The 24,316-nt window shown below is 44.5% G+C and overlaps 1 protein-coding gene across 1 annotated transcript in view; it reads right to left on the bottom strand.

The window, feature by feature from the left end:
• Window positions 1–1,899, bottom strand: part of pskh1 (protein serine kinase H1) — a 19,024-nt gene extending 17,125 nt beyond the window's left edge. The window contains exon 1 of the mRNA XM_061246252.1: window positions 1,587–1,899. The gene's annotated coding sequence lies outside the window, so the exon portion shown is untranslated. The remainder of the gene's footprint in view (window positions 1–1,586) is intronic.
• Window positions 1,900–24,316: the final 22,417 nt, after the last annotated feature.

Here is a 24,316-nt window from a genome sequence, read left to right as displayed (position 1 = left end):
TACGCAAATAAAAGCCATTGTCCACAGGTCCAACATCGCCCAGCCACCTGTACCGCCGAATGAAAACACTTTTCACTTGAGCAAACGAGTCACTGATAATGACCGGTGAGAATCATTCCGTTTGCAACGTGATTTTGCATCGTTTACGGTGGGCGACTTCTGCAATTGGCAAAAATGTAATGGCTGATTTTTCATTATTATTTGGCAAGTGAGGAAATATAGCAAACAACCTAACTGGGACATTGTAAAGGGTGTGGGCAGGCTACGTCGGAGAGAGACGGTGGAAACAGACGAGGCTAATACGCAGCATGTGTGGCATGTATTGGCAAGCTAATGAATCCACTTTGAAAAGTGCAGGGCAATTTGCTAACATGTCACTGTTGTGGTTGCCATCTAGCTACGTTAGTTTAGTTACAACACCAATGGACGGGAGGAAGGCTACATAGCTACGTAGCTGTAGCGTGACATGCAATATGACCTGCTATTGGATATTGTTAACCATTTTGACTCTGACGAGGCGTTAGTAACAATAGCTTTCCTACAATTAAACGATCTTGCTATATTACTAGCTAGTAGATAAATAGCCTACAGAAATATGCCGTTATAAAGTTATAAAGCTTTACTTTTTATAAGTTCTAACGTTTCCACGTTCAGTGTGGCTTTAGGGATATCAAGTGCTAGCAATGTAACGGTTAATGTTAGAGGAAAATGCCAGCTACAATAATCCCTTCAATTTAGCTCGCAAAAGTTAGCGATTTATATGTAAACTGGGTTACACAAACGTTTCATAACTAGCTCGTTTAAATAGATTTAGCTAGTATATTTTTGGCTGTCGATAAATTAGGCTCTTGCAACAACTTGCGACGGATATGACCTTTAACGGTGTAAGTTAGCTAGCTAACGGTAACGTTATTATAACCATTTGTGGAGCGTTAGATACCGAACGTTATCTAGTTGGAAAACGCTCAGTTAGACGACTATTTTCGCTGGCTAACGAGCAAATAATTAACTGACTTGCCATTGAAAACAACTTACACCAAACATTTGGATTGGCCAACTAAAACTCATGGCCTGAACATGTCCAAAATAACTTTTCCGGACGGCTATCTAATTAGCCAGCTAGACTAACGCTAACTTTACTTTATCAAGGCCATGTTACTTTTGGCTAGCTGGCTAACGTTAGATGCCCTTAACTAGCTAACTATGTAGTTAACTTAGAAACAATATTGACTCTTGTCCGTTCACTTATAACACTAACATTAAAACTTAGGCCATGTTGCAAAATAGTCCAAACCCCTTTTGGACTTTTTTGATTTACGTTTTGTGAGCGCACTGTTAGCCTAGCGTTTACGACATGACTTAAAACAAAAGTGTAACTCGGCCACAAGTTACCTGACATCCCGAACGCTTATTATAACTAAGTGGCTAACTAGTTCACTTTTGTTAACTTGGCTAGCTAGCGATCTTGCCACTTGAGCTAACCGCATAACAATACATTAACTTACCTAGGTACAATTGGTTAGCTCACCCATCCACCCCAAACGCAAAAGGTCTTTAAAATAAAACATAAAAATACAATTACTCACCCACTTCTTGAAGTTATTTTTGTTATCTGGCTAGATGAAGTGCACCGTATAACAAAGCAAGATTTCAGCATTTGCTAGCGCCAACCTCCTCACCCCACTCTCAGCTGCTCTCTCCATTTTTTTGTAGACTTTTTTTTTTCTTACTTTAATCCATTTATTTAGCAAGTATTTTTCCTTCCGTATATTTTTCGTTTACAAACAATAGCATCTTGAACAAACTCCAACCAAAAGTACGGTAATCAGGTATAGAGGCTCCGACATTGCACAATAATCTGTATCAGCTTCTTGTTGACTGCCCCAAAACTGTTTTCGCGTTGGTCCACCTTTTTTTCTGCAGAAGTTTTTGGGAGGACCTCGGCTTTTTTTTCGACCACAGAAACAGACCCACACGAATCACTTGTGAGCTCACTTCCTGGATACCAAGAGACGCTCCTTGCCGATAATTTCGGCCAAAGACCTCTGCTTCCATGTTGCGTCCTAGATTTCCCTAATCTTCTAAAAGAAGCAGTCTTCATTTGGTTCGAAAATGCGCCACGACAGTCATAACTTTCTGTAAATCATCGGCAAATCACCAGTGATAGGCGCACTCATATATGAAACTATGGCCCATTTGCGTGGGGAAAGCGTATGGAATTTCTTTGAATTTGTGAGCGCATATAGCACGGCATTAACAGTCCCTAACAACTCCCAGAGCATGTAACCGCTGGAGGGCGCTACGTGTCTAATGATGGCATTTTCTAGACGTTTGCTAGGCACGCACGTAACCCAGACAAGGACATTTTAATTGAAAGGTCAAATTTAATTAAAAATGAAGTTATGTTCGTACGGCAATGTCCTCCGTATATAGTGTGAAATATTAAAATAGCATTGACATTAAAAAAAGCACAAAAGAAAGACTTTATAGCTATTTGTAACGAACGTCATGTTTTCCCCCCAGAGTAGAAATGATAGTAGGCTATGGAAGTTAGAAGTTAGAACTTATCATGACTATCAATTATTTGAAAAACGCTCATAATATATACTATTTTTTTTTGTTGTTTTTTTTTGTAGAATTGTAGCTATTAAAATTCTGTGTTTTCCAGGAGGTCAAAAGGTAGCCAACAATAAGTCTGCAGGACATAAGCTTAATGAGTCTCTGGTCATTGCTGGCATTTCTTTAGCAGAATCTTCAATGTGCTCTTGTGCTGTTGATGCACCCCAGTCTGTTGCCTCCATTCAACTCAGCATTGGTGTGACAGTATTAAATACAGTGCCATGAAAAAGTATTTACCCTCTCCTGAATTTTTTCTATTATTGCGTATTTGTCACACTGAATGGTTTTTACAAAATGTAATATTAGACACAAGGAACCTGAGTAAAACAGAAAAATAATGAGAAAAAAAAACACCCTTATCACCCCTGTGAAAAAGTAACTACAATCAAACATTTCCTATAATTTAATATCAATCTTTCTCATCGCTGTGGAAGAATTTCGCTCGGGTGATATTGGTTCTTTTTTCATTAAATAAATGAACTAATTTCATAATGTACCTGTATTTTGTCTTTACTCAGGTTACATCTGTATAATATTACATTTTGTCTAAAGATCTGAAATCATTCAGTTGTGACAAATATGCATCAATAGACAAAATCAGGAAAGAGGCAAATACTTATTTCACAGCTAACTCCCCTCCACTTTCCTCCACTGTAAGTTTACGTTGTTACAGCCCGTAGTGTGCTTGGATGTGTGCGTTTTATTTGATATGGTGCTCACAGCTTGCTTTGAGATCACTTAGCCGGTCCCCCAGAGGAATGGTGCTTTGGAGCAGACTGCGCCTCGTGTGGCTGTAAAGGCAGGCCGTCTCATTTCAACCCAAGCGCTGAAGTGTTGAGAGTCACAGATCAAACACACTCAAGTTTTTTTTTCTTTCCCTACCAGGCATACTCAATATATTTCAGAAAAAAACCAATACACATTTTAGTACATTTTCCTTCCAGATGACAATATGTAAACCCCCACCGTTCCCTCCTCCCCCTGCCCCCGTTGGCCGGGGCATGTTCTCCCCATGTCTGCGTGGGTTTCCTCCGGGTACTCCGGTTTCCTCCCACAGTCCAAAGACATGCAGGTTAGGCTGATTGGAGAGTCTAAATTGCCCATAGGTATGAGTGTGTGAGTGAATGGTGTGTGTGCCCTGTGATGGACTGGCGACCTGTCCAGGGCGTATTCCTGCCTTTCACCCAATGTATGCTGGGATAGGCTCCAGCCCCCTTGCAACTCTGTTCAGGATAAGCGGGTTAGGATAATGAATGAATAAATGAAAAAAAACATACAATAAGTCCAATGCATCTTATTTCAGACATGTGGGAGAGAGTAGGTTTGTGGGAACCATGGTTCTTCCCCATCTCAGCATAGGTGTAAATGAAATATTACACCAGGCCGATGATGTGAATTGGTTTTATTCATGAGCTTATTTTTTATGGCTATTTATTTAAGATTATGTTCATTTGTCCAGTTACTTTTGTCCCCTTAAAATTGGCCAACTATAAATAAAAAGGATTGCAGTGCATACACGGATTACCTGATGTGGATGTTAATAACCTCAAATTAAAACTGACAATCTGCATTTTAACCCCATTTAATTACTTATTTTCAGATCCAAAGTGTTGGTGAATATAAAAAAAAAAAAAAACACAAAGATTGTGTCACTGTCCAAATACTTATGTATATATGGACTGTGCTGTAAATAAGAGAGTAGATTTCCCCCTACTCCTACTCGCTCACAGACACTCATTTACAATTTCATATTGAGAAAATCAGTATTCAGAATTATTACGCCTGCTTCCTTATAGAAACAGTCTTTGCCAGAGAAATGAGTTTAAACGGCACATAAAAGAGACAGTTATTATGTTGCGGATATTGTAAGTGATCAAATTCACAGGGCTCCCAAAAATATATTGAAATGTATTTAAACGTATCCCTCACTGAGTAATATTTTGACACACGTTGGAATCAGGGCAATGTAGACGCTCTTTAGTCTTTAATCAAAGCAATTTTTTTCAGAAGCACATTTAGTTAATCCCCACAGAAAATGAGAGAGGGATGGAGAGAACATTTCTCCAGAGAAAGTAATGATGGCAAATATTGGCTTTAACATTCTTTGCTTGTTTTACAGTCAATCGATGCAGACAGCTGCCAAGGAATTATGTTAAATGGCACACTATGCTAATGTGAATTTTATGAATATATAAATCCAGGGGAGATAACTTCAAGAAAGTACAAGTCTAGAAAATAATTTTCTTCTTGTTTGCTGGTGAGAGAAATAATCGGAGATGCACAGTGTGCGCGTGTGAATGAATGGCCTGGTAAGAATGGAGGATTGATACAGTAGATATGGAGGAAGAGAGTCAGAACAAATAAGAAGCATTTACACAAAATAGGACATGAGAGTGAGATTGGTCTTTGTGGTTGGAATAGTGGAGTGGATCAGGGGCTACAATTTCCTGTCAGACTGACCCATGCATTCTGTTGTTTACCAGAAACCGTATCCATATAATAATTCTGAAAATAAAAATAAATTTATATAGCACTTTTTCTCATACTCATACTGTGCTTTGCAATGATGAGTGGGGAAACATGCCTCAACCACCACCAGACCAGTGTTACAGCCAGCAGCAACACCCTGAATTTGTGTGAATTCTCAGCACAGTTATGTAAATCCCTCTTGTGTCAAAGCAGTGTTCACCATACTCATCAATGTAGTTGGGCACGTGCATGGATTCTAGAACAACGTAGAAACCTGAACTCTTGTCAGTTAACCCAGAGCCATATGGGCTGGGGTGATGTCTGGGGAATCATGGGGAAACCAGTTTGGATGGACCTTATTTTGCATGGATTGATATTTGGATAGATAATAAGATGGTGGGCTTGACTGAGGACCCAGTGTTATAGAGCACAGCACACGAAATGGAGTTCAATATTTGATGAGAGACTGGGGAGAATCTTGAAATTAATTGCAGTGACATTTTTCTTTGTCTTCTGTGTACAGATGAAATGAAGCAGCCATAAAACTCTGAGACCATCCTACCAGGGCTCTTGAGTGGGCTATCCTGCTAAAAACTATCCTGTAGTATGACCTGGTGGGTGTAAAATAGTCGCAAACCTTCCTATATAAAATAGTCTTTGGCTATCCTGTAGCATTGCGTGATCTGTCAGGTGTAAAATAGTCGCAAAACCTTCCTATAGTTCTGTGTGATCTGTCAGGTGTAAAATAGTCGCAAACCTTCCTATAGTTCTGTGTGATCTGTCAGGTGTAAAATAGTCGCTCGCCCTCCTGTAGTATTGTGTGACCTGTGAGGCATAAAATAGTAGCAAGACTTCCTGTAGTATTATGTGGTCTGTGGGTTGTAAAATAGTCACTGGCACTCCCGTAGCACTGTGTGGTTTGAAAGTGTAAAATAGTCACTAGCTTTCCTGTAGCCCTTTGTGATCTGTAGGTGTAAAATGGTGACTGGCTCTCCTGTAGTATGACCTGTTTGGTGTAAAATAATCACTGGCTCTCCCGTTGCACTGTGTGGTCTGTAGGGTGTAATATAGTCACTGCCTCTCCTGTAGTACTGTGTAGCCCGTAGGGTGTAATATAATCACTGCCTCTCCTGTAGCACTCTGTGGCTTGCAGAGGAATGTTTGCTCTCCAGTTGCAGCGATTCTGGGTGTATGGATCCGGGTTTCACAGTTGATATTTTAGAGTCAGAATGTCAAACGGATGAGCAAAGAGCAGGACGAGAGAAAAGCCAGTCTTACTATTCCAGGATGCTAATTTAATTACATTACTCGCCAGCGGACTTCGATAGAGGGTGAATGTTGGATGCTGTTTTGTCTAAATGAACTAGACAAAATGTCCACCTGTTGGCTTGATGTCATAAAGTGTTGACAAGAAAAACTCCCCAAAAACTCTGGCTCTATTCCGTCAGCCTCTGCCTCAACTCCTCTAATTCAGATTCTGCTCCAGTTCTGCCCTGTTTACAGGGCCAGATGTGAGGGAGAATGAACACTCTTTGTTTTTAAATCAAAGATTTTGTTTGTCAAAATAACATCAAGGTTGGCCGCACCTACGGTCTATGCACAGCTGGTGCTTTCAGCATGTACCGTACATTTTTTTTTACATCAGACCCAGAATCTGTCTTAAATGGTACTGATGTGCCAGGTCAGAGTTAAGCAAAGCCAGAAGTGGGAAACTCCCACTGCAATACACAAACCTAAACCATGGAGACTGAGACAAATTAGGAAGGAGAGGGAGATTAGATATGAGAAATGGTTTATCTGCCTTAGGACCTGCAGATTACCAGGAACCATGTCTCCTTTAAATATAACAAAGCCCACATTAGAGGTATTAATCCCATGGGAAGAGCTGCAAAAAAGCCTTGAACGGAACAGGAAAGTTGTTTTTAGAAATAGCGGTTTGCTTGTGCTCCAGATACGGTGGTGGACAGGTGGTGGATAGACGCTAGCTCGTTCCCTTTCAGTCCTGTGGCTGTATAATCCCCTGTGTTTATACTGTGTCCACACTGCAACATACATCCACACACACACACTCACACACACGGACTTGTATACATGTTCACAGACACACACACACTTGCATCCACACACAAGCACGTATACACACGGACATATACACACACTCACACTCACGCATGTGTACGCGTGCACACAGGCACACACACACACACACACACGCACGTGTACACGTGCACACAGACACAAACACACTTGCATACACACACACACCTGGCTTTGGTTATACAGTGTATCTTACTGGGACTTTTTAATTTGCATTGTGACTATTCTTGTGAGTGTATGCGTGTGTGTGCATGTACGAATGTGTGCATGTGTGCATGTCCTGTTTGTGTATGTGTTTGTCAGCTCACAGTGTTGGAACACTTTAATGATGGAGTTGTGTGAGAGCAGGACAAACCCCATAATCTGGGATGTTTAATCCGTGGGGCTGTGGCTACGTGCTAAACGGGCAGCACCAGCTCTAAGCCCTACACTATGAATAGGGCAGCTGTGTGCAGGCATCTCCTAATCTATACTCTGAGAAATAAAGTGCCTAAAAAAGGTACAAATGCTTTTCGCTGGGGCAATACCCCATAGGTACATAAAAAAAAAAAAGCCAGCAATATATAATTAAAGGTACAAAATATAATTTGTACCTTTTTTGCTTGGAAAACATACTAATTTGTATCCAAAAAGAACATGTACTGTACTTTCAACTGTGTGTGTTACACTCATCCAGTGTACAGGTACGAAGGTGTGCAACCTGCCCCAGGTGTTTAGGGGTAGAGGTGGGCATGGCAACAGTTTAGCTGCACCGCACTACATGTCTGATGCTCATGAAGAGATGGTTGGTGCCTTGCATGGTGTGTGTGAATGGGTGAGTGTGAAGCATTAGATGGAGGCACTGTATAAATGGCATTTACAAATGAGAAGTATTAATTGATCCTCCAGTAAACATTAAGAGGAGGTGTGGGGTGGAGTGTTTGGGCAATATGAACTGTACCATGTTTCACAACGGGAGGGGGAGGACTGTGTCATGTGTGAAAGCGCAATGCGTCAAACGACAGGGCGAAGCAATCAGAGACAAGTAATTTATTGCAGCTTTTAAAATGCAAACTGTTTCTTCTGGAGCAACAGAAAAAGATGTCAAAGTTGTCAGTGCATTAAATGTTGAAACTGACCCCCACTCGCCCCCCCGCCCCCACCCCACCCGCTTGTTGTAATGAAGTGGGCTTAAATTGATTACATGCCAGATCAGGGCAACCAATCTTTCTGTCGTTGGGTAATGTGGAGCCTCAAACAAGAAGCCGACTCTCCAAAAAATCGCTCCCCACCCCCCCACCCCCCAAGTCTCCTGATGAATTTATTATTATCAATAAAAAAGGCACAAACAATTTAAGACTGTCTGGGAACTTGACAAGTCACACTGCGTTTGCCTAAAAAATAAATATATATAAAAACACAAAGGGAGAAACAGAGAAATGGAGATATACTGGAGGGTAGGAGAGGAAAAAGGCTGAAAAGAGGGGGAGAGCGAGAGAGACAGAAAGAGAGAATGGGAGACAGAGAAAGAGGGGAGAGAGAGAGTGAGAGAGAGAGAGAGAGAGAGAGAGGGAGAGAGAACAAGAGGAGAAGGGGAGAGGGGGGAGGGAGAGAGAGGGAGAGACATCACTGGAGAGAAGCACGAAGAATGACATTAGTCTCCCATTTGGTGGGACCGAATGCAGAGTGAAAGGGAAATGTAGCCCGTATCTCAGCTGAGCCAGTTATTGCAGAACAATAAGTCAGCCCATTGCAGCCCTGATACATATTTATGGTGTCTCTGTATCAGGGTGATGGGATAAAGAGAGGGGGGAGTGCCCAATATGGAAGGGGGGGGGGGGGGTTGGGGGGGGTGAAGGGGTGCTACAGGGGGGTTGGGGAGTGCAATTTGGGACAGGTCGACTGAAGATACAAGGTCATTTTGGGCTACATGGGAACCTGACTCCTGAAGCTCTCTACTGTCTATCCGTCCTGGGCCTGACCTCACCCTGCTAGCTAACCTGTACGCCAGAGGTTCCCAGCCCTGTTCCTGGAGGGCATGGTGGCAGGGCGGTGTAGTGGTTAGCAATGTTGCCTTGAATTAACAAGGTCCTGGGATTGAATCCTCTGCGTACAGATTGTGTGGTTTCTTCCCACACCGAAATACATGCGTGTCAGGTTAGATATACTTCTGCTCTTGCCCTTGACCTAGGCACTGAAGTGAGAATTGGAGTTGGTCCCTGGTCCCTGGGCACTGCCCACTGTTCCTAAATAACCATGATTGGTTATTTAGGTCAAATTACTCCACAGGGTTTAATAGAGTTTATCTTATCTAACTGGAGATCTACTGTCCTGTAGGTTTTCATTTCAGCCCTAACTTGGCACACCTCATTCTACTAATTAGCAGCTCACCAAGATCTCTAGCTATTGAATGAGGTGTGCTTTGTTAGGGTTGGAGTAAAAACTGCAGATGTCGAGGAGCAGGATTGGGCAGCCCTGCTATATACTGTCCAAACTGTGCTCACTTTCTGGACACCTCCCTGCTGCAACTATAACATTAATGTTTTCAGCGCAGTGGCCTGTGGAGTACACAAACACTCACACACACACACTCACACACACACACACACACACACACACACTCACACACACACACACACACACACACACACACACTCACACACACACACACACACACACACTCACACACACACACTCACACACACACACACACACACACACACACACTCACACACACACACACTCACACTCACACACACACACACTCACACACACACTCACACACACACTCACACACACACACACACTCACACTCACACACACACACTCTCACACACTCACACACACACACACACTCACACTCACACTCACACACACACTCACACTCACACACACACTCACACACACAAACACTCACACACACTCACACACACACACACACACACACACACTCACTCACACACAAACACTCACACACACACTCACACACTCTCACACACAAACACTCACAACACACACCACACACAAACACTCACACACACTCACACACAACACACACACACAAACACTCACACACACTCACACACACAAACACTCACACACACACACACACACACACACAAACACTCACACATACTCACACACACACAACACACACACAAACACTCACACATACTCACACATACTCACACACAAACACTCACAACACACACACACACACAAACACACACACACACACTCACATACACACATCAACACTCCCACACACACAAACACACACACACTCACATACACACATAAACACTCTCACACACTCACACACTCACATACACACATAAACACTCTCACACACTCACACACTCACACTCACATACACACATAAACACTCTCACACACTCACACACATACTCCATACACCTGAAGGCACACCCTCAGCCAAACTGTAATAAATGAAGCCCCGGAAGTGAGTGTGTCCTGTGTTATCTCCCCGGTGAGGCCCTGTGGTGCGGCCCGTCGCTGGCAGGAGAACTGCCCCGAGGGTGTTTGGTTCTTCAGTTCCACTGTTCAGTTATACCTGAATGATTTAGCTCTTCAAATCAAAACAGGAAATATCGCTCTGAAAAGCAGCAGTGACCCTGAATACTCCCAGTGCCGGTATTATTATCTCCGCTAAGATGGAACATTACCTTCATAACACGTCGAATGCGGTCAATATCCCATGTTCTAAATACGGACTAATGATACGCTGAGCTAAATCTCACATTACAGGAAGCTGACAAACCTCAACCTCGGATAACCACCCTCTGTGGGATGCATTGTCCGATAATCCAGTAAATGATGGCAAATGATCATGGCAGCTGACTCAATTTTAGAATGTGAATATACAAAAATGTAATTATTGAACTATTTTATTTATTCCTTTTTTTCCACAGCATGGTGAACACTGTCACACACATAGCTTCAAGTTTACTGTAAAAATTTGTTACTTTTGGGAAAAAATATCATTAACATCCATCCATCCATCCATTATCTTAACCCGCTTATCCTGAACAGGGTCGCAGGGGGGCTGGAGCCTATCCCAGCATACATTGGGCGAAAGGCAGGAATACACCCTGGATAGGTCGCCAGTCCATCGCAGGGCACACACACCATTCACTCACACACTCATACCTACGGGCAATTTAGACTCTCCAATCAGCCTAACCTGCATGTCTTTGGACTGTGGGAGGAAACCCACGCAGACACGGGGAGAACATGCAAACTCCACACAGAGAGGCCCCGGCCGACGGGGATTCGAACCCAGGACCTCCTTGCTGTGAGGCGGCAGTGCTACCCACTGCACCATCCGTGCCGCCTCATTAACATTTACATTTACATTTTAGTCATTTGGCAAACGCTTTTAATCCAAAGCGATTTACAAGTGCATAGGTTCTACCATAAGTCAGAGCATCACATCCAGAAACTAGCAAAATACACAGGAAATGCTGTTCTAAACATAGTTGTCATCAGAGGTATTTTTTTTTTTTTTTTTTGGGGGGGGGGGGGGGGGTTAGACAAGGATAGGGATATCAGAAAGGAGGGGCAGGGGAAATCAGGAGGGAGGACTAAGGTAGAGTTTGAAAAGGTGGGTTTTGAGTCTGCGTCGAAATAGGGGGAGGGATTCTGCTGTTCTGACAGTGGTAGGCAGGTCATTCCACCACTGAGGAACCAGAACGGAAAACAGGCGTGAACGTGCAGCTCGACCGCCAGGTGCACGTAGAGAGGGAACCGTAAGGCGACCAGAGCTGGCAGACCGGAGTGGTCTAGCTGGGGAGTAGGGAGTGATCAGGGATTGTATGTAAGGTGGGGCAGTCCCCTTAGCAGCCTGAAATGCCAACACTTGGGCCTTGAAACGGATGCGTGCGGCAATGGGAAGCCAGTGGAGGCCAATGAGAAGCGGGGTGACATGAGCCGACCTGGGCTGATTGGTGATCAGGCGGGCTGCAGCATTCTGGACCATTAAAATAAACATTTCATTGAATTAGGCCAAGTCATTAAAATATATCTGTTTCTTCTGCGGCAATGCAGCTGTCACGTACACACGAATACCTTGGCTAATTGTTTTGTTGAACACATGACAGATGATGGCATTACATTCTCGGCAGATTCTGTGGCAGGGGCTTGGAAGCTCAGCTCAGACCAACATGAAGCATGAAGAGCCCGGCTAGCCTGCTTCTTCAGATCTTGTGTGATGACCAGTTCTGGAGAAGACTGTGAAAGGACTTTGAGCTGCAGCGATCACTTTCAATGAAATTCTGTGAGCTAGGCAGTGCTTCACATCAAATTTAGCCAGGGACAGAGATATAGGCTCGGAGCTGTGTGGAATAAAAATAGATGTGTCTGTGGAACCTGCTAATTACCACGCCTGACCACAGACTTACATTACATTACATTTACATTTTTGTCATTTGGCAGACGCTTTTAATCCAAAGCGACTTACAAGTTCATAGGTTCTACCACAAGTCAAAGCATCACATCCAGAACAAGGAAAATACACATGGAATGCTGTTCTAAACATATAGTCGTCATCATAAGTGCAATTTTTATTTATTTATTTATTTATTTATTTATTTTATTTTTTTGGGGGGGGGGGTTAGACAAGGATAGGGGTGGGGGAAATCAGGAGGGAGGACTAAGGTAGAGTTTGAAAAGGTGTGTTTTGAGTCTGCGTCGAAATAGGGGGAGGGATTCTGCTGTCCTGACAGTGGAACCAGAACAGAAAACAGGGGTGAACGTGCAGCTCGACCGCCAGGTGCACGTAGAGAGGGAACCATAAGGCGACCAGAGCTGGCAGACCGGAGTGGTCTAGCTGGGGAGTAGGGAGTGATCAGGGATTGTATGTAAGGTGGGGCAGTCCCCTTAGCAGCCTGAAATGCCAACACTAGGGCCTTGAATCGGATGTGTGTGGCAATAGGAAGCCAGTGGAGGCCAATGAGAAGCGGGGGTGACATGAGCCAACCTGGGCTGACTGGTGATCAGGCAGGCTGCAGCATTCTGGACCAGCTGGAGGGGCTTGATGGCGCACGCTGGGAGACCGGCTAGGAGGGAGTTGCAGTAATCCAGACGGGAAATGACGAGCGCCTGGACTAGGAGCTGGGTGGTTTTCTCCGTCAGGAGGTGACGGATACCGCGTATATTATACAGAAAGAACCTGCAGGTTCTGGCAGTGGAGGATACTTGTGGAGCCAGGGTGAGGCAGTTATCAAGAGTCACCCCAAGATTCTTTGCCGTACGGGAGGAGGAAACTACAAAGTCCTCAACAGTCAGTGAGAGGTCGATTGATGGAGAGGACTTAGCAGGGATGTAGAGAAGCTCAGTTTTGGCAAGGTTGAGCTTCAGGTGGTGGGAAGTCATCCACGCAGAGATATCAGCCAAGCAGGCAGAGATCTGTGTGGTGACTTGGGTGTCGGGGGGGAAGGAAATGAAGAGTTGGGTGTCATCAGCGTAAGAATGATAAGAAAAGCCATGGGAAGAGATAACAGAACCAAGAGACATGGTGTATAGCAAGAAGAGGAGAGGCCCAAGAACTGAGCCCTGCGGGACTCCAGTTTGTAGGGGGTGACCCTGTGACACCCATCCCAGACAGCGATGAGAGCAGAATCTCATGGTTGACTGTATCGAAGGCGGCCGACAGGTCGAGGAAGATGAGGGCAGAGGAGAGGGATTTGGCTTTAGCAGAGTGGAGTGCCTCAGTGACCATGAGCAGGGCGGTCTCAGTGGAGTGGCCACTCTTGGAGCCAGACTGGTTGGGGTCATGGACATTGTTCTAGAGAAGATAAGTGGACAGTTGGGAGCAGACCGCCCGTTCCAGAGTTTTAGCGAGAAAGGGAAGCAGAGAGACAGGCCGGTAGTTGTTCAGGGCAGAGGGGTTTTTTGAGCAGGGGAGTGACTCTGGCCCTCTTCAGGGAAGAGGGCATGGTGCCGGAAGAGAGGGAGGTGTTGATTAGAGAGGAGAGAAAAGGGAGAATGTCATTGGATATAGATTGTAGGAGGGGAGGGGGGATGGGGTCAAGAGGACAAGTGGTCGGGCAGTGGGATGTAAGGAGTTTCAATGTGTCGGTGTCAGAGAGGGGAGAAAAGGAGGCTAGGGAGTTGGGGAAGGTAGGAGGGTCAGCAGGGGGAGAGGGTTGTGAGAAGGAATTGCGAATGTCATCAACCTTCTTTTCAAAAAAGGAGACAAAGTGATCAGGTGTGAGTGATGAGGGGGGTGGGGGGGAGGGGGGGCCAGAAGAGAGGAGAAGGTTGAAAACAGTTTGCGGGGATTAGAGGCAGCCGTGTTAATTTTCGAGTGAAAGAAGGAAGATTTTGCGAGAGACAGAGGAATGGAAAGATGATAAGAGGGCATGGAAGGAAGTCATATCACTGGGGAGACAGGACCTTTTCCATTTTCTCTCCGCTGCCCGCAGTTCGGTTCGGACAGCTCGTAGAGCATCAGAAAGCCAATGACTGGGGGGGGAGGTCCGAGCTAGTTTGGTAGTGAGGGGACACAGAGAGTCAAAGGAAGATGAGAGTGAGGACATGAGAGTTGTAGCAGCATCATTGGGAGACAGTCGAGAGAAAGACTCCACGGATGGTAGGGAGGAGAGGATTGTAGATGAGAGGGTGGAGGAAGACAGGTGGCGTAGGTTCCGCCGACAGGTGACAGTGGATGGTGGGAGAGATGGATGGGTGTAAGAGGAGAGTGGAAGAGAAAAAGAGATGAAGGAGTGGTCAGATATATGGAGTGGTTGTTGTGCAGCTCCTTGTGAAGATGAGGTCAAGAAGGTTGCCTGCTTTGTGGGTGGGAGGGGAAAGGTCAAAAGAAGGAAGGAGGGAGAGAAAGGTAGACTGGGTGGAATCCGAGTTGAGGTTGAAGTCACCCAGGAGGATCAGGGGGGTGTCAGGAGCTAAGGAGGATGTCCATCTCATCCAAGAAGCTCCCCAGAGGACCCGGTGGGCGATAAACAACAATAATAAACAGTTTGCACGGCAAAGTAACAGAAACCGCATGCAATTCAAAAGAGGAGAAGGAGAGGGATGAGGAGAAGACACTAGATCTCCATGAGGATGAGATTAGGAGACCTGTGCCACCTGGGTGTGTGGGAAAAAGAGAAGGCAGAGGAAAGGGCAGCCGGGGTGGCCGTGTTCTCTGGTGAGAGCCACGTTTCCCTTACAGACCACAGACCACAAACTTACAGACAGGATGTTCACTTGGGTCATTCTTCCAAACCACCCTCAAAATGTAACTTTTTCTTCTTATTATTTTTTTGTAATCTTTAAACTTTAAACTGATTTTCAGTATACATTGCAATAAATGATAAAAGTATTATTAAAACTCAAATGGTAAATGATTGGTATTTATATAGCACCTTTATCCAAAGTGCTGTACAATTTATGCTTCTCATTCACTCATAGGTTAAAATAGGCAGTCGTGCAAGGCACCAACATGTACCCTTTATGGTGGCCTAAAGCAAATTATTTTTCACAAACTGTTTTTAATGCAACTCAAAATCTTTCTGATTAGATTATCAAGGTTGAATTTTTTTTATTTTTATATTCAGTGAATGGATTTTTAGATTTCAAATGTTATTAGATAGTCTAAAATAGAAAAAAATTCATGCTCATGAATTTCAATAGGCAATTATTCTGGTTTCTTTTGTATCATGAAGGATTACTCTTTTAAACTACGCTTTGGATGAGCCTTATGTCCACATAAAACCCTCTTCAGGACCTATACGAGCTGGGCCCTTTTATGCACAAGACATTAAAATGGAATACAGTTCATTTTTGAAAAAGTCTTATTAGAAGCAGACTGTAGACATTTTAGGAAAATAAATTATTAATAATTGATAAATTACCAGTGCGGCTTGTTGTTTACGTTTTATTTCTCATTTTATTTTATTTCTTACAGTTTCCTGCATCTGTTTTTTCTCTTTTGTTGTGTGTTGATTTGTGCAGTGCCTTCTAGTATATATATTTTTAAGTTAACTCATAAAATATACATTAAAATGTTATACATACAGGATACATTTTAGAAGTAAGTTATTGAGGATCAAACTATGATCAAGGAGGTTTAATAAGGGAAAGGGGAAACTATAAAACTAGGATAATGCTCTGTGGGTGGGTTATCTTATAATCTTTTCTGAGACAGACAGACACACACAGACACGTACGCGTGTGCACGCATGCGCACGCATACACACACACACAGACACACGCACACACACAGACGCACACACACACACACACACACACACAGATGCACACACATACACACACACAGACGCGCACACACACACACACACAGATGCACACACATACACACACACAGAAGCACACACACACACACACAGATGCACACACATACACACACACACAGACGCACGCACACACACAGACACACACACAGATGCACACACATACACACACACAGACGCACACACACACACACACACAGACGCACACACACACACACACACACACACACAGATGCACACACATACACACACACACAGACGCACACACACACACACACACACACACACAGATGCACACACATACACACACACAGATGCACACATACACACACACACAGACGCACACACACACACACACACACACACACAGATGCACACACATACACACACACACAGACGCACACACACACACACACACAGATGCACACACATACACACACACACAGACGCACACACACACACACACAGACGCACACACACACACACACACAGACGCACACACATACACACACACACTGACACACGCACACACACAAACACACACATACACACGCACGTACACACACAGACACATACACGCGCGCACGCATACACACACACACACACATAGACACACACACAGATGCACACACACAAACACACACACACTGAGCACATGCCCAATGTCTCCATAGTGACATCTCCATGGAGATAACTGAATCTCAGGTCCACTCACCATGGAATGTATTCATATTATTATATTCTCCAATGTATTCTTTCTTTCTCAATGTCTCTCTCTTCCTTTCTCTCTCTCTCTCTCCTTTACTTCCTCTTCTTCCTCTCCCTCTGAGTCTCCAGCCGCAGTATCAAAGGTCAGGGCCGTTTGTTAAGACCAAATGTGCTGACTGCTGTGCGTTATTTACTGGGAGGGATGTGGGCAATGCCGCTCGATTCTAATGAACAAGTCTTCTTCCCTCTCCCTCTGTCTCTCACTCTCTCTCTGTTCTCTCCCTCTCTCTCTCTCCCTCTCTCTCTCTTTCCCTCTCTCTCTGTTCACTCTCTCTCTGTTCTCTATTTTAACAGTAGTTCTCTTTTTTTACCTCATGGATGGTGAGGGTGGATGCGTAGCTTCGGGGACAGAGGAAGTCGCAGAGCTGGGACCAGGGGAATGCGTTGGCTATCACATTTCCCTGAAACTCCCGGCTGTATCTGGGAGGGTGTGATTTGCGCTCGGCACCGCCCCTGTTCGCAGCTGGGGTGTGGACACGTGTCCGCTCATGTGTCCACGGGAGGACACAAGGAGGAACCTCACCTTATTACTGAACATTCAGCGCCATTATCCTTCCTAAAATCATGGGGAAAATTTATGATTATGATTAAGTAATATACATGCTCAAAGAACTGACGCCTTGTTGCTATCTAACCCACAATCAGCCTTTTATGCAAAAAAAGATCATGTTGGGACGTGAGAATGCAGCCTGCAGTCTTGTGGCTAAGGTGCATGACTGGGACCCGGTGTAGCCACGATAAGATCCACACAGCTTTTGGGCCCTTGATCAAAGTCCTTAACAAGTCCCTTTGGATAAAAGCGTCAGCGAAATAACAACTTATTACTATTATCCTAATGCTGATATAACAGTCAATACTGGTAAATGGAAATTATGGAGTTCTAGAACACTGACTTAGAATTTTGAAAAAACATACTCTTCACAGGGTGAAGTATTAGGTGGAGTTTCATACTCTTCACAGGGTGAAGTATTAGGTGGAGTTTCATACTCTTCACAGGGTGAAGTATTAGGTGGAGTTTCATACTCTTCACAGGGTGAAGTATTAGGGTGAGTTTCATACTCTTCACAGGGTGAAGTATTGGGGTGAGATTCATACTCTTCACAGGGTGAAGTATTGGGGTGAGATTCATACTCTTCACAGGGTGAAGTATTGGGGTGAGATTCATACTCTTCACAGGGTGAAGTATTGGGGTGAGATTCATACTCTTCACAGGGTGAAGTATTGGGGTGAGATTCATACTCTTCACAGGGTGAAGTATTGGGGTGAGATTCATACTCTTCACAGGGTGAAGTATTGGGGTGAGATTCATACTCTTCACAGGGTGAAGTATTAGGGTGAGTTTTAGTGTAGAAGTGTGTTGGTGGATCCGTTCGTGGAGCAGCAGGCCCTGTATATCCAGGACACCCAGGGAGGTCAACATCATCACTCATTAGTGTTCGCTGAAAGGCAAGCTGCCTCCTCCCCTGCATGGGCGTGTAACTCACTGGAGGAGGTGAAAGGATTTCTGGGAAGCTGGCTTTTACGGCGGTGGAAGTCGATCGGGCCTCACAATGGCGATCTTTAAACTGGATAATTTTAGATCGCAGCTCCACATTTGATCCCAAGCTGCTGTCTGTCAGATGAATGAATCTATGACACTAGACCTCATTCTCTCGCTCTCTCTGTCTGTCTCTCTCTCTCTTTCTCTCTCCCGCTCTCCCTCTCTCTCTCCCTCTCTCTTTCCTTCTCTCTGTCAATCTCTCTCGCTCTCTCTCCTCTCACTCTCTCTCTCCTTACTTCTCTTCATCTCTTTCCAATTCCCTTTCTTGTTCATTCTCTCTCTGCCATTGGTAAACATACTTTACATGTATCATGAATATTTTCTTCAGAAGGAGATCCGCAGTTTTACAGTCTGGGAGGTCCTGAGAGAGATAAAGCAAATACAATAAAATAAATTATAAATGCAGACTTACAGTATGCATATGCAATAAATGCAGACTTATGCATATGTAATAAATACAGATCCACGCATATGTAATAATCACAGTCCTATGCAAATGTAATAATTACAGACTTATGCATATGCAATAAATGCAGACCTATGCATACATAAATACTCTCTGTTCCAATACTTTTGTTCACCTAAAATTTGGGTGGTCTGATACCAAAGGTGCTATGTTCTAAGTAGTTTAACACATACAGGTGTAAATACCAGGAAATAAAAGCAGAAACTCTTGCCTTGTATTGATCTTTTTATTTCAACCCCGACTATATACAATGTATTACAAAAACAAAGGAATTTGCCTTGCTGTTCCAATACTTTTGGAGGGGACTGTATGTAATAAATACAGATTAATGTATATGCAATAAATACAGACCTATGCACATACAGTACAAGTGTTTAGAATGTCCTAATATCACACTGTGGTTAAGGAGTTTGATTATTAATCACGCACATCTAATTTAAACTTACTTTGGGGAATTTTTCACACTTTTCTTTTCTACAGGGGTGAATATAGTACAGAGCCAGTGATGGTCACTAGATAAACACGTCCAGAAAGACAAATATATGCATGTGAAGTGGATTAATGGGAGGAATGTGAACTCTGTGACCCTAGTGTTTAGTGTCAGATAAACACAAAATGGCTGTAGAAATCACACAGGACAGGTGCATAAAATGGACAGTAAAGCATAGATATTTCCCAGTGCAATAGGCTACACCTTGTAAGCAGAAACTGGAGATGTCACCACTTTGCACAATATCACGGGCATAGCCACACTTAAATCTGAAATTTGTGGTACCTTTTCCTAGAATTGAGGAAGTGACATAATCACATTTGTGTTTCTATTTCCCAACAAAACACTTACGGATCAACTTTGACATTCACTGTAACACCGTCATCTAATCTCTAAGTCCACTACCAGGCCGGTCGATCAGAAAATCTCTCCATTCAAGCTCTGTTTCTCTCTCTATCTCTTCCTCAGACCTCTCTCCCTCCCTCTCTCCTTCTCTCTTTCTTTCTCTCCATCTATCTCCCCACCCCATCCCTCCCTCTCTCCCACTCTCTCCCTCCCTCTCTTCCCTCTCTCCCTCTCTCCTTCTCTCCCCTCTCCCTTTCTCTCTCACCCACTCTACTCTTCTCCCCCTCTTCCCTCATCTCTCCCTATTTCATCCCTTTATCTCTCCCCCTCCCTCTCTCTTCCCTCTCTGTCACTCCCTCTATCTCTCCTCTCTCCTCCCTTCTCCCTCTCTCTCCCTCTCTTGCCCTCTTTCTCCCTCTCTCTCCCTCTGTCCTCTCCCCCTTCCATGCTCTCTCCCTCCCTCTCTCTCCTCTCTCTTCTCTCCCTCCTTCTCTCCCTCGCTCTCTCCTCTCTCCTCCCTCCCTCTCTCTCCTCCCTCTCTCCTCTCTCCTCCTTCTCTCCCTCTCTCCTTCGCTCTCTCCTCTCTCTTCCCTCCCTCCCTCTCTCTTCCCTATCTCCCTCTCTCTCCCCCCTCTCTCCTCTCTCCTCCCGCCCTCTCTCCCCCCTCTCTCCTCTCTCCTCCCTCCCTCCCTCTCTCCTCCCTCTCTCCCTCTCTCTCTCAGATGGATGGCTGAGGTTGCTGTGCTCCTGCTGTAGGGAGCAGGCAGTGCTGCAGCACACTCTGATGATCAGAGCAGGAGATGTGATTTCCACAGGGACCCTTTCACAGGGCCATTCCCACCTCCGTGGGGAGTTTCATTACGCAAGCACGGCAAATTAATCAGAGCTTAACCCCCTCCCAACCCCTCGAACACACACACGCACACACACACCAGTCAACCCAATAAACTAACCAGGAAGAGACAACTCCCCCTCTTCAGACACACACACACTCACACCCCAGTCAATCCAATAAACTAACCAGGAAGAGATAACTCCACCCCCCCCCACCCCCCACCCTTCAAACACATACATACACAGGAGCGCACACCATAGTCAACATCATGTGCAAAAACCCAGATCCCGAAACCCCCCCCAAATACACTCACTCGGCTGCTGGAGGTTTATAGCATCCATGAAACTGCTCCCATTAATCCCACCCTGCTCTCTGGCGTTACTGCCCCCGGGGGTGTTTTTGGCCCGCCCCCACCCGCCCCTGGGGGGCATGTATTACGGGGTCAAGGCGAAACGTGTCGATGGGGGGGGTCAGACTCAGAGGTCCCGCAGCAGGATCTGTGGGAGCGACCTGTCGACGGCCGTGAGTTCTCACATTCCCAGAGTGGTACGGCTCCGTAAATCCCGACCCTCTCGCCCGGCTCCCGATCAATTCTTCCCGCTTTTCCAAATAATTGCTGAGGGATGAGGGATTGGACCGAGTTTGGACCGTGTGGTCCCGGGTCTACTGACGGAGGGGAAGGTCATCAATAGGCCAAGGGGTTGGGTGGGGGGGTAAGCCTTTGGGTAAATGGGTAAGGTCTGGGTAATATGTACCTCAGAGCACTTTTTTGCAGGGCGAAGATTATGTTCTTACAGGTACACTTTAGTCACACAGGTACACTTTGCTGTCTCTCTATTGTTTTAGCCTTCTCAAGCACACTCTAAAAAAAAGGTTCCAATAGGAACCCTGCGATTCCATAGAAGAACCCTATCTAGTAAAAGGGCCAAAAGTTCTGGGCAAAATGGTTCTTAGTCTGGGAGCTTTCACACTTCACACCCCTGACAGCGGGTTCCATAAAGAACTAAAAAGGGTTCCTTAGCCAAAAGAACTCTTTCAGAATAGAATGCATAGGACTTCTGAATAGTGGGGTGTCATTCCAAATCCCACAGGTTCTGACTCATGACCAATGAGAGCGCCATATCAACCGTCCCTCTGGCCCTGGTCGTGCACAGGTCTGTTAATTGTGTCTTTTTATATCAGTGTTTGAATAGCAGCTATGAAACTGCTTAAGAAGGAATGGAAAAAGGGGGATGGAGCCCCAATGAGAGAGTGACTGTGAGCCAGGAAGTTGTAGAACAAGGGCGCATTAGTAGAAATAGCATGGAGCAGATGGACTGGAAGTCCAGATCCAAAACCAGGCGTTGATAGCTGTGGCAGCTCCACGGTCATGGCGGTCCTCTGTGTGTCTCTCCCGGCTAAAATAGGCAAAACCCAATTAGTCTGCCGAGAAGGCCGGACAAATGACTGCTCAGACTATTTCAACGGCACGACAAAGACGTCCACAACTACAGTCCAGTGCGTACTAACTATTCGGGTGGTGACAATGTTTGTTGTTTTTTGCTCTGTACTCCAACGTATTGAATTTGAAACTAAACAGTGATTTGGTTAAAGTGTGGACTGTTAACTTTAATTTGAAGTTATTTACACCAAAAGTCGCAAATATAATTGGACAAATTAAGGTAATCCGAAATAAAGTCTTTATTTTTTGAGCTTGCACACCCTTTGCATTTCCTGAAGGCTGTGATTCACAGACATCAGCAGATGCAAGGTATCTTCCTAGGTGATGCTCCACCAGTCCTGCACGGGAGCCATCTTCCCTCCTGTACATTTCTGGGGTCAGTCTTCTCTTCAGCAAGTGAAATGGATGTTCAGTTAGACTGAGGTCAGGTGACAAGGCATGAAGCGCCATGTAATGATTTTCGATGCATTTGGTTTGGATCTGAGCAGATGTGCCTTTCAGAATTCATCCTGCTGCTACCATATCAGCAGCCACATCATCAGTAAAGATAAGTGAGCCAGTTTCTATGGCAGCCATACGTGCCTCAGCCATAACACTGTCTTCACCATGTTTCACAGAAGATGGTGGATCATGAGCAGTTCCTTTCTTTCTCCACACTTTCTGCTTTCCATCACTCTGCTAAAGGTTAATACTTGTCTCATCTGTCCATAAGTCTTTAGTCTAGAACTTTTTTAATTTACTTTTAAGCAAACTTTTACCTGTCTTTCCACATGATAGTATTTGACAAACATCTCATCTTTTCAACAGTTGAAAAGATTTTTTTTCTTCACAAATAAAAGTATTATTTGATCATTCTCAGCTCTTCCATGGTCTTTCAGGTCGTTTGCTGTTACTGAGCTCACCGTAGTAGTTCTTGCTTCCAAACGATGTGTCAGAACAGTTGATTTTGACACACCGATGTTTTGCCTATGTCTCTGATCTATATATTCTTCTTTTTCAGCCTCACGATGGCCTGCTTTACTGGCATTAACACTGATTTGGTCCTCATGTTGAGAGACAACAGCAACAGATTCTAAATGCAAATTCCACACCAAGAATTAACTCTAGACCTATTGGTAGGTTGATTTTGCATGACATAATGATGCAAAGACATATAGCTGGCCAAGAAACAACTAAGCAGCCAATTGTCATATTACTTTTGCTCCGCTAAAATGGGGGACTATGTATAAAAAGTCCTGCACAGATCACCCAATATGATAGTCAGTACCCTCAGATTAAAGCTGGCAGACTGCACTTCATATTAATTGGTTCCTTTAAATACTATATGAGTTCAGGACCAAAGCAATCCGAAGTATGCGTACTGGGCAAGGAGCAGAGGCGACGAAGTTGTGACGTTCTCGCTTACTGGTTTACTCTCCAATAACAACAACAGTTGTTGCGCCCACACAAACCAAGCGTCTGAATGAGATCTACCCGTGAATTACGCAGTGTCAGATTTCACCGAGGGTGAGTCCATGTTCTGGAAACACTGTGCCGACGTCACTGCATACCGGGAAAATACATTAATAGTTGAAAGGTGTATCATAAATATGGAATGCTTTCACAAGGAACTAGTTCAACCATACTAGCCCACCGTATGAGAAGTGATGAGAGATGGGAGTGCTGCGGTTTCCAGTCACAGGATGTCTGCAACTGTCGGTGCAGGTGCGGTTGTACATCAAATGCAGTTGTAAATATTTCGCGAGAACAAGTACTTTCCTGTCAGGGAAACCACAAATGAAATTGTAGGCGTATTTATTTAGGCGCTTGACATAAAAATCTGATTCATGTCAGAAAATATCACAAAACAATACGGTTATTATGTCGGTTGAGGAAGCATTTAGTTAGGCTTCATGAAATGTTGACCCAGCTTATGAAACGCATTTACTAAAAACATAATTATTACAAATCGCACACTGCAAGCATTTTATCTAGAAACTGTAAATAGTCTGT

The sequence above is a fragment of the Conger conger genome, chromosome 6, assembly GCF_963514075.1.
Source record: "Conger conger chromosome 6, fConCon1.1, whole genome shotgun sequence".
Taxonomy (NCBI): Eukaryota; Metazoa; Chordata; class Actinopteri; order Anguilliformes; family Congridae; genus Conger; species Conger conger.
This window is presented reverse-complemented; position numbering and strand designations above follow the sequence as displayed.